This window comes from Erithacus rubecula, assembly GCF_903797595.1.
Source record: "Erithacus rubecula genome assembly, chromosome: 6".
NCBI lineage: Eukaryota > Metazoa > Chordata > Aves > Passeriformes > Muscicapidae > Erithacus > Erithacus rubecula.
In genome coordinates, this window is record NC_136688.1 from 42850807 (window position 1) to 42863099 (window position 12293).

Consider the following 12293-nt stretch of genomic DNA (forward strand, 5'->3'; position numbering starts at 1 on the left):
AAAACTTAAAACAGCCCCAGGCTGAAGGTGGTGTGCAAATTGGAGCAGCTCTGGGAATGATGATTCTGAAAATCTGTTGTTTTATCATGGTTTCCTCTTGGTCCCAGGAGAAAGCCACTTATGGACAGTCTGTGAGAGAAATTGGAAGCTGCTAACAGCAGCTTATGTACAATATATGTTTTGTAACTTGCTCAGACACTTTCAGTATCAGTATATATTGGGTTATTTTAAATGGAAGCTGTATGATTATGATTAAAGATGTAAGGAGGGAAGGAATACCCCAGAAGAAACAGTTGTTCAGTTAAGGAAGATAGGCCAAAGAGCTCATCATAGCTCTAAAACAATTGAACATAAGCTGAGGAAGACCAATACCTCCACTCACATGACTCAAAAAGTTCAGATTACTCACATTACTGTGATAGATATTCTCTTAGAGTTTCACATCTTATTTCTTTGTTTTCTCCTACCAATTTCAAATAAATATTATTTTTGCTTACAAAATACCTGGTTTATATTTTGTAGTCTCAAATTCTCTAAAAGACAGAAGATAGCTGTGCTCAGTCAGTAATTAATATACCATTGTGGTAACCAATGGCTAGGAGAACTGTGGAATTCTACCCTGAATTATGTACAGACCAAAGGGATGGGACCAAAAAAAGAGTTAGGGAAGAAGATGGGAGACAGGAATTAGGGCATGTGCAGAAAGTCATAGGAATTAGCAGAGAATTATTCTTCTTTTTTGCCTTTCTAGGCAAAAGAGTTCCTGTGATCAGTGAATCTTGTTTGCAACAGGATTGTGAGATACTGAAGTGGTAATATTGATGGAAAGCATCCATGAAAATATCTAATCAAGATTTGTAATGTCTTCTTAAGGGCAGGGTATTAAGTATTAAATATTTATTATTTATTATTAAGTATTTCCTATTTATCTTCTCTAATCAAGCAGAAGATCATTGCTAAATTTTCAATGTTGGAATTATTTGGGGTTGTTGTGGAAATGCAGGACAGAGTTTCTAATATCAGATATCAGCTAAAAAATAAGACATTCTGACAGCTAGTTCTGAAAGAAGCTCTATCCTTATCCCAAGTTTTTATGATCTCATTTTTGAAGGAAAGGCAACATAATTCTGAATCATGTTGAAGATTGCAAGGAACAAAAAAAGCCTGCAAAAAGAGCGACAGGAACAGAGGATCAAAGAAAAACTTAGACTAGAAGAGACTTCTGGAAGTCACCTGATTCAAATTCCTCAGAGCTCGGCCAGCTTCAAAATTAGACCAGACACTAAAAAGCTTTCCACAGCTCTACACTGAAAGATTTCAGGGCTTGTCATCATCCAGCTGCTCTAGGAAAACTGTTCCAATGGTTAATAACTGACAAGGAGAGGAATTTTTTCCTTATGCCCAATTGTGCTTTGTTGTGCTGTCACTTGTGACCACTGCACTCCATCTTCTTACTATGCACCAAAATCAAATCTGCTTCCATATTTTCTAAAATTTCTGTTTTAAATAGCTGAATACTGCAATTAGTTTTATAGAACTATAATTAATACTATTTATCCTTTTCTCAACCAAGCCAAACCAGTTTGGTCTTTTTTTTTTTTTTTTTTTTTTTTTTTTTTTTTTTTTTTTTTTTTTTTTTTTTGATTCTTAGGTTATGTGTTGCTGCTCCCTAACTGCCTTGGTGACCTGTCACTAAAATCACTCTTTTTTAAGTTCTCTACTCATCTAGAGGTCTGTGAAAATGAATTATTACCTGGTTTAATAGATTTCAATCTGCTGTGTCATCTGCTTGAGTGACATTTTGGAGTCTGTTAAAAGAGATTTGGGATTGCACAGAAGGAAGGCAGGGAAGAAGAGCACTAAAGGTTTCCTTTCAGTTCTGATTTCTGGATTATAGAATGAGACATTGTTATTTCCTTGGTTGTCATGGTGTGTTGGTACAGCATATCCCACCCCAGACATGTAAATTGTGCAGACTGGTATGCATTCTCATTTAAGCAATAAAAGCAAACAAATAAGGAACACAAATGACACAGAAATGAGAAAAGAAACGAAGTGGCAAAGTAAACTGCTGTGCAGTTTGGAGGTATGCCTCATTTTGCCAGAAACTGTCTTCACTGACAACTCAATCTCTTTGTTCTCAAAGGCATCCTGCTGTTTGGACTATAAAGCTAGAAGACACTCTGTTCCTCTTTTCTTTGTTTTTCCTCTTATTTTATCCAAATAAAAGTCAATAAATTCTTCACAAAGATTAGCATAATTTTATCTGTTAATAGTACATAGGACAAAAAGGGCTTCATTTGACAGTTATTCTTTTTAAGTAGGTAGAATGTACATGTACCTTCTTCATTATGGTTGAAAACATTTGCTGATATAATGCATATACAAACTCATTTATTAGAATATGGATGATCTGTTAGGAGAAGCAGGGTTTTTTTTTTCCTTATTGTTTTGTCAAAAGTACAATTAAAAATATGATGAAGAATGGCTACCAATACAGAAAGTAAATGTTTTTACATTTCCACAAATGTTGTTTGTTAATAAGTTTTATGTCTCTCTAATAGTATTTCCATTGTCCCAAATAACACAATTAGGGAAATCTTTGCTTCTGAGATCTTTATTATTTTTCATGGCATGCTGGGCACAACATATTTCCAGGCAGAGCCTGTTGCACTGTTCTGGGAGATATATTATACAGAATCAATATCCTGCCATGCATGCAGAATAAAATATTTGGGGGAGGATAATGAAAACATTTCCATTTACATGATGAAGTAAAAAAGATTTCCAGCAGAGAAAAGAGAACCTACTTAAGTTATAGATATTCTGCATTTGAGTGTAAACAAATTAATATGGGAAATAAAGGTACATATTAAAGCATAGTTGACAGCTTGATATTTTATTTCTGCAAGCTGCTTCCTAATGGGAAAAATATTTTCTCCTTATTTATTCCCCTTCATCTGATAACATTTGTGAACATTAATTTAAACATCACAAAAAGCAATAAGTATTATATCACTAGGATAAAAAAAGGACATTGAAATAAGTAATTTCATGAACAACAGAGTTGATAAAACTTGGATTTCAAAGCCAGTGCTCCCCAGATAGCCTGGATGTTTGTACACTGAAGGGCTTTGATCCTCAGTACTGGTCTGCAGATTATCTAGTTCCTGGTCTTTGTCTTGGAATGAAGAAAATAATTTAAGCTAACTCAAAATCTGGGGGAGATTTCTGGGACTGATGTAGATGCTGTTCCAGGTTTGGCTTCCTCCACCTCATAATGCTTTTCAGAACTTTTCAGAAGAAGAAAAAATGATGCAAACCCCAGAGAAACTCAAGAACATTGTCAATATTTCTGGCACCCTGCCAGTTCATATATAGAAATCTCCATTCAAGAAGGAATAGGTAAAAATAATTTGCCCAACAATTGTTTTTCAAGAAGAAACAAAGGCAGTATAGAAATGTCTTCAGTTGCATACCTGTAAACAGGATTTTTAAAAGCTAAGAAGGTTGCAATATTTATTTTCTGCTTTAGAAACATTCTTAGAGCTGACAGGTTTGTCTAAAGTGCTCTATAGTGATTGATTTATCCTTGCTGTATATAGAAAAATAAAATTTATATATGTAAATTTCATCGGCTTTACATAGCAGCTTGTTGGCAGTTTATCATGTTAGCACAGATGCAAAAAGACACCAAAACATTTATACAGTACTTGATATTGTGGGATTTTTACACAAACAAGATTACATAAAATTGTGTCTGGAAATTTGGTTTCCCAAAATATTTTCAAATTTTCTAGACTGCTAAAACTATTAATGTCACAACCATTTTGGTATATAATTAAAATCCAGTTGTTCATGGTCAATATCAGCCTTGACTCCCTCAGACTAGCATTTCATCTGGCTCTGCCCATCTCAGAGGTCATCTTATCTTTGCTACGTTGTAGGTTAACTTTAGAATAGACACAAATCAAAATGCTCCATTAAGTACCTGATCCCCTTTTTGTTGTGATGTGTTCATCTTTCTGTGCTGTCCATAAAAGTAACATACACTACATACCTTAATCTTTTAATCCAATTCTTCCAACGCGGAGAAGTTCACAGAGACCAACACAAAGAAATTATATCTAATGGAAGACTCACAGAGCTTGATTCTATGTGCTTTATAACTGAGATCTAATTTGTCAAATGTACATTAGTTTTTTCCATTAGTTTCTTCCAGTGGAGGTTCTCTGTTGAGCCACTCCTGTCCCTTCTCTACCTTCACATTCTGTCTGTGTCCCTTCTTCTGTCTCATCTGTATCAGTTTATACATTTAAATGATTCCTGTAACACAGGAACAAGGAATCAAGTATGATCACAGAATGATCTCTTTGTTTGGTTTTCAGTATTTATGGGTCCTTCAAATTAAAATTCAGAATAAAATTTCTACAACACTTGAAAATCAGTGTTTGGATATGTCATTACATCTGTTAAATAGCAAGTGGTGATGGAAGCCATTTGATCAGCTATTTTAAGTTTTACTGAATATAGTTCTGCAGTTTCCATTATAAAGGATAATCCTGTTCTAAAAAGGGAAAAGGATAAAATAACATGGAAAGTCTTTTCTTTCACTAATCTATGACAGCCTTGAAGGCAGGGTGAGGAACCACAATACCTCCTATTGTAAAGCAAGGCACAGTTTCCTCAAAACCTAGATGAAAGTCTGAAGCCAGAACAACCATAATGATTGTATGACTAAATTGAGCTAAAATTAAGTTCTGGAAAACTTTTGAATTATTTTTCATTCTATGTTAATGGAGAATTAAACATTGACTCTGGCATTTGTCCTACAAATTACAAAATTTTCTCCATGAACAAGTGCTACATTTTTCTTTATTGCACTTGCCCAACATTTATGAGAGGAGAGAATGGCATTAACTCACTGGCAACTTCAGAGAACTTCAGAGAGCTATCACAGAGGGATATGACATCATTTCTCAGGGTGGGTGACATAGTCTAAATTAAACCTCAGCATACAGGGAAGAAACCAAAACTTGACATTTCTAAATGACAACTTAGGTACACAGGGCCAAATTCTTGCTTTCATTCTGTGCCTAACAGAGCCAAGAAAAACTAAGGTGCAACAGACACTTTTCAAGCTATCTTTAGACACTTTGTTGAAGAAAGGTTCAGGCTAAAGGACATTTAGAAATACTGTAGATAGCATGTTAAAAGTATAAAATAAATACAGTAAAAGTGAAAATAAACTATCACTACATTCACATGAGGTGACCTAATTTGATGCTTTTTTTAATCTTTGTTATGTTTTAATATTTTGGTTTAATTAATTGCATCCTTTAGCTTAATAAAATTCAAAGTGTGCTTATTTTGAGGTATAAAACACACATTAAAGATGTCCAAAACATATTGAAAAGTATAGTATGAGGCCAGATGTGACAGCTGTGATGGATCTCTGCTGACTACCTCTGCTGTGGGACCTGGTACAGCTCCCTTAACTGTGAAGAACCCCAACGTGCCTTTGCATGAGAAAACAATCCTCAGTATTCTGATGCTGTGATGTCAGATGATCTGTCAGGTTTGTCAGTGAGGAAGAGGGATGTAGAAATCAGAAAAAAAACCATTATGTGTCAGACTGCCTTTTATTGTTATAATTTCCCTAAATAACATTCCAGATAAAAATGAACTCTGTTCAAATGCAGCAGCATGACCATGACTGAAATATAAAGGCTTTGAGTAATAGTTGCTTGAGGTTCTACTGTACTGTATAACCAACTGCTGATTCCTCCTCACCTCCTTCTTTCATTTGATATTCCTTGTGCATGCACTATGGTGAGCTGCTGTGCTGTTCTTTGATGTAGAGTTGCTGGCAAAAAATAATATATTGTTACCCTTTAAAATTCATAATATTCCCACTGATTTAAAGATCTATTTTAAGTACAATCAACTGTTACAATAAGTGTTTTAAAAATACTTGAATGAATTGGTTTTTATTAAGTACTACTTTAATCTTTTGGAGTACTAAATGAGTCACATTTTATAATAGATCAATTAAGTGTGCAGCCAGTATCTAAATAAAAAATGGTGGTGCTTTTCAAACCCATTCTTTTCATAACTTACATATATGTGCTCTCTCCAGATGTAGCTTACCAGCATGAAGAAGAAATATTGCATTAATGTGTAAACAGGGGGGAAGGATATAAAAAGCCCTTGCCTTTCAAATGGGACTAAATAAAAATTGATGTCAGAACATCAAACTACATTGCAGAATGTTTTTTTTTGCTAGAACTCAGTTTTCCATATAGCCTTTTTAAATTCCTTGTTACATAAGTTATAACTCTAATTCTAGGTAAATTTTTTACTTGTCTCTCTGATACTCAGTTAAAATAGTTTCTTACAGTATTTATATTCCAGTATTATCTATTCAATGTTAGGAACTGCTACTTCTATAAAATAATATGACTTGCTTTAAGAATAATAAAACTGATCCATGTAGCAGGAATTTATTATTTTTTGAGTATTTATGAGTAAACCTAAGAAACTATCAGTTGGCTTTCCTCCATGGGTTTTGTTGCTCTTCTACTTTATCATACTATGATGTTCCTGAACAGAATAGGCTTATTTTCCCTATGGAAAATGGTACCACTGGAAAATAACACCTCCTTCTACCTGAAGAGGGACAATTTACCCCCTAGGTAGATCATAGCAAGACACAAAAAAAATAATGTAAATGCAATTTTATGAAAGTAAATAATATGAAGTAAAATTAATATATTCAAGAGATAATCTACTTGTTTACATTTTCTAGATTACTATTAAAAAAAAATTAGATTCTTTTAAATATTTTTTGGACAAATAAAAGGTATTATTACCCACTGGAATTTCCCACCAGCTGGAAAATTACTCTCATTTTCAGGACATATTACATATAGAACCTACATTTCCATAGACATTATGCAAGGTATCAATGACTCTCTAAATATTTATCTTTGAAAAAATTTCCTAAGAGGCATATATTAATATTATCATAGCAAATTGAGGATAACTGCTGCTAATGAGTAGGGTCTTAAAGTGGAGTAAGACAACATAGTTCTGTTAGAACAAATGACCCTATGCCAACTTACACTAATTATGCACACATTTAAGTTAGAGGTAATATATAAAATGGCATATCTTTAAAAAAGTAAAACTTTCAGTAAATCAAAATTTAAACAGTAAAGTTTAAATTTATTTACATGTCCTGGTAATAATAAGAAAGCTACAGGGTCATCTTTTAGAGGAAGTCTTTCCATTCAAGCTTGTTTAGCCTTTGCCTCCACTACTAATGACCCCACATTCAAGAAATCAATGTCTTTTTGAATCTTATTAATGTATGTGAACAAATAATCACTAATTCTCATGGAACTGCTCTCCAAGAGTAGCCTATTCTTGAATGTTTTCTCTGTTTTACAAAGGTTACAAAATATATTAGTTTTTTTCTGCTTTCTTGCCTCCCAATTCAAGATACTTTTATCTTTTTCTTTCCCTGAAACTGAATTAGCAGTCTTGATAAGACACAAAGACACAAAGCATACTTCACACTAAGAACCCATTTCACTGTCAGTTGCCAAATAATAGAAGATATTTTCCACCTGAGAATGAAAGCACTGATGATCCAATTGCCTCTCTCTGACAGACCACATTTGTTTTCAGGACTGCAATATCGGTGTGAATATTACTTTATGTACAGGTCATGAGTCCATTACCTGAAGCCATGACAGATTTGAAAGGAAAAGGGATGTGCTCTAATGAAGGCAAAAAAAAAAATTGAGGAAGAATGTTGGTCACTGACTTTTGAGCTTTGGAGGAAGATTATTGTGACTGAGTATTGGGACTTGCAACATTTTAATGATATGGGAAAATTAATCACTGGAAAGCAGTTATATAAAAATACAGCTCAAAAAAATCCAAGCCAGATTTAATGAGCAGAAAAACAAGGCAAGGGAATGAAAACCATATTTAAAGAAACTGATGTAATTTTTTTCTCGTTTCCCATAAATGATGAAAAAAGAACATGTGATTAATTGAAAAACAACAAATCCCAAAATAATTATAGGTTTTTTTTCTCTTGTAATGCACAAATGGCAGACTTAATTTTGTCATCATATAATCTGAGCCTCACATTTAGAAGAAATTAAAGCATGTTTGTCTATCCTCTATGCAAAATAGTAGTCTGAATTAATGGAAAGAGATAAAGATCAAATTTTAAATGTGTGTGACAGAGGTGAGAGAAAGAGCAAGAGGATGCTATGAGTAGTTTGACATCAGTGTTATTCCAGTGATAATTTTTTTTCTGTACATTGATCTAAATTGTCTCAAATGAGCCTCAAATGAGGCTGTTTCTCCAGCCAAAGTGAGATATTACTGAAGTTCACCACAGGATTTTTAGTAAACAGTCCTGATGATTTTTCTTTTAATACAAGAAGAACCTGCCAGTGAAATGAAGAAGCAAAGCAATAAAATGTATTTTTGGCATAGTATATAAATCACCAAAAGAACCGAGTCCTATAGTACTCAGCAAAGACAATATTTACTAGGAGAGGTGCAGAAAACATTTGTAAAAAGTTGAGATGAATTCTGAATTTTGATTGAAGTTGTGTGTTAAGTAGCACGATGTTTTGGTGGTTGTTGTTGAGAACATATATGTGCTTGTAATTTAAAACAAGACTTCCTACTTCTTTGCACATGGCTTCTTACCAAGACCCTTGTGTCTTAACCCAGCTGAAATACTAGCAGAAAGTAGTCTGTCAATGTGTGTCAGATATGATCCAACTTTAGCAAAAAGCGAGTAAAATTTTAAAGGTGAGGTGTATTTCAGAATTATTACCCTCAACAATACCACTCTCATGGTATTTACGTACCATCCTGTGGTATGCAAAGTAGTCATTAACAGAAAAGTTCAGGGAGGAGCTTCTGATAAAATAGTTTATGATTCCTCTCTAGGGAAGGAGCTCCCAAACAGGGAAATATAGGCAAGGGATATGCCAGGCTAGTAAACTTTGCAGAATATGTGCACCCCCCAGAAAATGAAAATAAGGCAGTATCAGCCTTGGACTACCAAAGTGTCCATTTTTAATGGGGACCTTAAGTTTCTAAAATGCTTGAGAATCATTTAAGTAGTAGAGATTTTAATTTTACTCTGTCATATGCAATGTCCATGGCTGCAGATAGGGTTTTGAACTAGGTAGGTAGTTATGCATGAAGGAAGGAATTTCTGAAGTGCATCTCTTCCTAGGGTAGAGTGCAAGGATGGTCTAAACACAAATTGACTGTGAAAAACAAGAGGCAGGAAATAATACATAAGAAATATGCATTGTGGCACTGAAACCACAAATGCTGTTTGGCTAGTTATTCTTCTCTACTTGTCATATCAGAGGTTTGAACAATTGTCCACACTAAAATTAAACTGAGACAATGGAATGATTATTGCTGCATAATAAACACCATATTTTATATTTCCTATGCCAAGTCTATTAATGCTATTGCCCAGTCCCTCTTCATCTATGTCCCCATTTTCTCACAGTACATTTTTTCACTCGCTGATGTGTTCAACATTTCACTGTGAGCAAAACATGCTTGTATTTCCTAAATGAAATACAAATCTGATATGGAAGGGCTGCTATCTACATATAGAGAACTTGCTCCCCATTAAGTCATATACCTGACCAGTCACAAATATTCATTAAAATTAATGTATATCTAACAGACCAGAACAAAACTAATGTCAACCTTCTCTAGTTACAATTTTATTTTTGGACATAGATCTGACTCCTTCCAGGATCACATTTCTGTAGATGAGGACAAACACTTGATTTTTCTTCTGTGTCTATGATCTGAAAAATATGTTTCTGTGATCTACTTTGGAATTTGATTCTTGGCATCTCTCTTCCAAGAACTACCTAATCCTCACCTGAATAATATTTGCAGGAGTAAGAAGCCAACTTGCCCAGGTGACCTTTAATAAAAGAATAAATGTCATCCTTCCCGATTCATTCTGCCCAAACAATCTTTAGTTAACATACTTTAAAAATTAAGTTCAGAAATTAAATATAATCCCAAATGACACCTTTTAGCAATTTCTAAAAGACATCCAATACTCAAACTGTTTTTTGCTTGCCTGTTTGAAATATCCTCACATGGGTCAGACTCTCAGTTTACCAAAATTAACTCTATTAAATGAAGCTACACCTATTTGCGCTCAAGTCCTAGCCCAGTGAAACTCTGAAGAAATATTTTTCCAGCTTTCTGTTTTATATAGTTTACATTTAGTTGAAAAGTGGCAGGATTTGTTTCTGGACATGATTAAGAACATAATTAAGAACTGTACTCATAGAAGGCTAAAGCAATTGCCCAATTTTATCCTACTACTTACTGTGCAAGCTGTCATATTTTCATAGGCACCTTGACATTTGCATGAAACATTTTAATCTTCTGCCAGACCTTGTAGCAATGGATCGAGGACAGTAAATGGTCTGTATTAGGCTGCATGGTATTAATGAGTAAGGGAGATTCTTTTATTAAATCCAATAAAGGACATTTATGCAGTAAATCAGAAAGCTAGGTTTTTACATGATTTTTTGTAATGCACTGGAATCCTGCATGTTGGCAAGAGGTATTTTTGTCCCCTCCTGATTTCATATTCTGAAGGTTTATAGTCCATTTCTATATATTTCTGTTAAGTTGTAGCTCTCATTTTTCGTTCCCTTTCAACTTTCTTAAAGAGTAAGAAAAAAATTAGAAGCAACTAAGAGTAGAGCATAAAGAATGACTAAGATGATGAGAAAGCAAGCTTATGACAACAGAAAGTAACAAAAAAGGGCTGAATTTGGGCTTGTGCAATCTAAATACATAATGGTGAGTGTATGAAAACCTTTGATAAATAACAAACATGTATATATGATCACCTTGTGTAAGCATTTGAAGAGTAGAAACACAAAAGGCAAAGTACAATTATTTATCCTATTGAGCCTGACAGAAATGAAAAATACTCAATTTTATCTGAAAAAGTCACTAAAGATCTTGAAGTTTGTATTTTAAATACCAAAATAATTCTATTTAATTGAAAATATACTGAATTTAGTGAATTCATAATGTATGATAATAGTAGATGAACTTTTATAAGACATTTATTTTGATAAAATATAGATTACCATGATAAAAGCATATTCTTTTTATAGCTTCCCTGTCACATCTAATTTGTCTTTATATAAAGAAAAATAAGATTGCAAAAAAAACCTCATTAGCAAAAGGATGTAAAAAGAGTAATAGTGTGTAAAATGTGTCTGATTCATAAATTCAAATATTAATTTTGAAGCCATATGGGTAAAGAAGTCTCATGTTTTGGAATGAAAACGCAGGTTTTGGGATGTTAAGGGGGTTTTTGTAGCACAGAGTATCAACATGTACTTGGTTAACCTCAGTTAATTTGAATGTATAATAGAAATAGATTTATTTAAGAGTTAATAGAGTTATTTAAGTTTTGACTACATCTAAAAGATATTTCTTTAGAACAGCCCATATTCTTACATAAAGAGCAACCATACAAAATTTCAAACCTTTAAAAGATTCCTGTTAAAAATCTTCTGAATTCATATTATAGAGTCTGCTTGGGCATGACATGACAACCAGAGACTACTATGGAAAACACAGTAACCTAGGAAACACCTAGAAAAATAGCTAAATACATACCCACAAAAATGAGTATGAGGAAAAGGATGGCCAGCCTTACTATATTAGATTATTATGGGAATCAACAAGTTAGAATTGCAGATATTTTAGGTGCAAAGCCATCAAAGCCTGTTCAAGTGGTGTGTTTATAACTGGTGTGTTATAAACAGAGATAGTAACCCCCTGTACTTGCAGCTGCTCAGAATACCATCAGTGCTGTAATGGTTTCCACTGTGATGTAAATCCACTTGTGAAATTTGTACATTGGGAGTCCTTACAAAGAAAATTTACAGTCTTAAATCTAAATCTGTTTCATACTTGTACTCTGACAAGTCCAATTGACTTTTTAGAAAGCAGAAGTCATTACAGTCAGCAAATATGGGATTGGATACCAACAGTTTGAGATATCTTCTGTCAAGTCCTCTTTTCTGTCCTCTATGAAGGCAGGGAAGGAAAGAAAAGAATATTCATATTCTACTTCTTTTTAATAGCTTGAATTGTTATCATTACACAGTTTTCAGAAGAAGAAATAAAATACACAGTCATCATCAATCTGTGTAAAAACCGAGTATGCTACATGAAGTTTT